This window comes from Cupressus sempervirens, chromosome 4, assembly GCF_028749045.1.
Source record: "Cupressus sempervirens isolate cs-2001-9-10 chromosome 4, ASM2874904v1, whole genome shotgun sequence".
NCBI classification, from domain to species: Eukaryota; Viridiplantae; Streptophyta; class Pinopsida; order Cupressales; family Cupressaceae; genus Cupressus; species Cupressus sempervirens.
Window position 1 is genome coordinate 142640477 of NC_143121.1, and position 4194 is coordinate 142644670.

Sequence of the window (4194 nt, forward strand, 5' to 3'; positions counted from 1 at the left end):
CTAATCATAAATTGCAAATATGTGTACTACTGCAAGAAAGTATGAGAGATAACTAAAGGAAAATACTTCTTCAAGCTATATTTCATGCTACACTGAGAATTTCATTTGCAAATTTAAGACATGCTACTGGTTAATATATATACACTAGTACATGAACAAAATGCAGATGTAGGATGAACTGCAAACAAATGATATCAGCGGATCAAATAATTCATCCAAATGCAAATGAAAGTATAGAAGATAGACATAATGATAGAAATGTCTATGGTCTTAATCAAATACTAATTATTGCAATGAAAAGAAAAGAACTAGATGAGTGAGCATGCTACAAGGAAATCAACTAGCAAAGATTATATGGAAAGAGAGGAAATGCCAGGCAGCAAGAAGCCAATGAAACATCAATATGAGATGACCATGGAGACAATTAGGAGTCTTGGCAAGAGGCATGTTTTTAAAGGTTGACTAAAAAGCACAAGCTCAAAATATATAAAGACAAGCATATTAAATACAGATCACAGAAAAATAGTTTACGAGTGTCACAAGCCCGTGCTCAAACCCAATAAATGATATGCTACAAGAGGGGCTTAGTGCATCAAGAATGTATTGGTAACTTGATCCATTTATTCACCAACAAAGTGGGCATGAGTTTTGAATAAAAAGTCATAGATCAATGCATGAAACATAGTAATAATGGTTGCAAGGATAATTGAACAACCGGACTTTATCCTTATCTACAACATCCTGCCAACAAATTGGGCTTTCTTCTTGGTACGAGACAAACTCTGTTGGAAATGAAGGATGGGGGTTTTTCTTGGTTTCCACGATCAATCCCTTCAGTAGAAGATGAGGATTTCAATTACAGATTTAACTCCATAAGCTTTATGGGAAAGGAGGGTTGGATTGTTGGAAAGCCAACCATTTTACTTCATACTTCTGATTCTGGAGAAAGCTGGGAGCGTGTATCTTTAAGTTCTCAGCTTCCTGGGGACCTGGTATATATTCAAGCAACTAGTGAAAATAGTGCAGAGATGGTCACCAATGAAGGAGCCATTTATATAACTTCAAATAAAGGCTACAACTGGAAGGTTGTTGAACAAGAAATGGTTTCTGCTACTTTAAACCGTACAGTCTCAAGTGACATTAGTGGTGCAAGCTACTACATAGGAACATTCAACATGGTTAATCATTCTCCCAATGGTAATTATGTGGCTATTTCTAGTCACGAGAATTTCTATTTAACTTGGGAGCTGGGGCAGCCATATTGGATCCCACACAACAGAACTAGTGCTCGCAAGATACAGAACATGGGTTGGTGTGCTGATGGTGGACTATGGCTTGTTGTTCATGGTGGTGGTCTCTACCTTAGTAGAGGCACTGGGATCACTGAAGAGTTTGATGAAGTACAAGTTTCTAGCCGAGGATTTGGAATTCTTGATGTTGGATATCGTTCAAAGGATGAAGTTTGGGCAACTAGAGGTAGTGGCATTTTGTTGAGGACATTGATGGTGATGGTGCCAATGGGGGAAAACTTGTAGATAATAGGGAAGAAAAAAAAACTAAACAGAAGAAGTCTAAGAAGCCGAAGGTGACACTGACTGAAGCATTGATGGATAAAGATGCCATAAAGCATAAGAGGAAAGCCATTAGTATTGACAACTCTCTTCCTAATATAGCTAAAACTGACATCAATCAATCTATGATGTATGATTCACTTTCTAGAAAAATAAGAAATTCATTTTATTTATCAACGTGTAAGAAAGAGCAAGTTAAAGTAATTGTTGACCGAGCAAAGTCCTTTTGTCATGTAAGAGGTCATCTGAAGCAAAAGAACCCTATCTGAAGGAAAACAAATATAGCCATGAAACCCCAACGCTATAAATTTCAAAGATAAAGTTTTCCTGCAACTAAGAGACTTCCAACAGTATCTCTCATAGCGGCATCTAGAATATAAATGAAATTGAAAGTGTTATAAGATTCAGCTAAACAAAAGAGTTGCAATCACTTTCTTACCTCCACAATCAAGGAAAAGCCAACCCAGATGAAAAAAATGATGGCTATCAACATTCACCAAAAGATCTCCTTCATGATGGTAGAAAAGACCAATGAAAAGTAAAGTAAATATGGTGATAACAAGAGCCCAGAAACCCTGGCCGCAGCTTTAAAAGCCTCCATAAACAAATAGGTGAAAATGACAACATTTAGGGTATTCAAGCTTAATCTTATGCCCTATGTTATTTTCAATAAAATATGAAGTCTTTAGGCTTTAGGATAGGGTTGCTTTTATTTATTTTCCTCATTTGAGCGTAAAGTTTATAAAGGTTTTTTTTTGTTTTGCTTTTAGTTTCATATAACAAAAATATTGAGATGATTTATCATTTTAATATTTTTGTTTATTTTCAATGCAAAACAAAAGGAGTTATTTTGCTTATTTTCTTTTGCATTAAATCTAAAATGTAAAGGAAAATTATATTAATGATGGCATTTATAAATCATTAAATAGTTTCCTATTGGTCATGCAAAAGAAAATGAGTCATCCTTTATTCCCTTGTCATGGTATTAATTCAAACAATCAGTTGGAAACATTTAGAGGGAATATAGAACTAATGGGTCGAAATTGATTTTGTCAAGTCAGTTTATGGGTCTTTATGATTTGTTAGAGCGTTTTTAGGGGGGTTTTGATGAGTCATGGGGGGAACTTATGAGTTAGTGGAGTCAAATAAGTTATGAAACTTTATTTTTGGAAGTTTCTAAGTCCCTGATTTTATGGCTCTTATTCTGTATTTGACCCAATGGTTGATTTTTGTACTTAATGAGTTTTTTTAACTCATTAAGGGGGAGTTCTGATTTTATGATAGAGTTTTGAGACATCTTTGGAGTCCTAAGCTTTGTTACAGGGTCTGTAATTCAACATTTTGAAGAAATAATGCTAGTGATAGCAGTGTGATTATGCTTTATGAAGTAAATTATTAAGCTCTTTTCCTTTCTACAAATTTTGTGTGTGTTTTTGAATGATTTGATAAGTTAACCTGTGAATGTTTACATTATTCCTTATTTTCTGTCTCATTCCAGTACCTTTTTGTGGAAAAGTAAGTCTGCTTGCAGGTTATGATATGTGTTTATAGGTGAAATTAGTCAAAGTGAGGTAGAAATTTATCCTCTTTTTGTAGTTTCAGTATTGAAACCTTATCATAAATCACTTGTGCAAGCCTTTATAGGAAGATGTGCTTTATCTGTATTTCATAGAGCTATATAATCCTCTTTGTTACATGTGTGTTACGTCTTCATAGTAACTTCCGGTGTATCACCTCTTTTCTTAGTTTAAGCTTTAGGTTTTAGGTTTATTTTCTGCACTTTCTTAACTTTTCCCCTCTAAGTTTTCATTAAGTTTTAGAGTGTTTCACTGAAAGATCTAATAGGAGCCGGCCTAGAATCTAAAGGTTTCATTTGATTATCCAGTCTCACATAATGAAATGACTCCCATGTTAAGTAAGGGTTACTGAACATTGCTAGTTTAGTAGGGTGCAAATTCTGAAACTTAACACTAACATTTAACATTCCATAGTGTTGCCATTAATTAGAAACTGGTAGGCAAAGAAGGATGATGATGTGGAGTCAGAATGACCACTGATGAAATCTTATACTAGTTAGATCAAGGAAATGATTTTATGTCAAGTCATAAAAACATAAAGATGAAGTGATCATTCATAGGCAATAAATAAGAAGGGTGACTCACCATTGATGTGACATAGAAAAGTAATGCATATACAAAATAATGTGACATGCATCTATGTTTGATTATTTCTATAAGTGAAGGAAAAAAGTTGCATATAGGCTTATAAGGACACTAGCAAGCCTACCAATTTAGACCCCTACTCGTAGGTAGTAATGTGTGCTATGTGATAAGTTTTTTTATGTTATTCAAATTTTGAAACTATTAGTTTGAGTGGGATTTTCAAACAAGATTTTGGTGCCCAGTTACTAGGAAGTGTAAATAGGCTTTTGCACTTCATTATTGTTGTTTTTGAAAGTTTTTATTATGTGAGGAAAGTATAATAGAGTTAAATAATAGAGAACTAAAAAAAAACTAGTGATTAAAAACAATAAAGAACATATAAGAGAGAAAGGTGACATAAAAGTGTTCATCGGGTAGGCCAAAGAAGAAAGAGGAGATAAAGGGATCTTCGAGGTATACTC

The 4194-nt window shown here is 34.1% G+C and overlaps 1 pseudogene; it reads left to right on the plus strand.

Moving 5' to 3' along the window:
• Positions 1 to 713: 713 nt before the first annotated feature.
• LOC149560348 (photosystem II stability/assembly factor HCF136, chloroplastic pseudogene) lies at positions 714 to 1535 on the plus strand (annotated as a pseudogene).
• The last annotated feature ends 2659 nt before the right edge of the window (positions 1536 to 4194 follow it).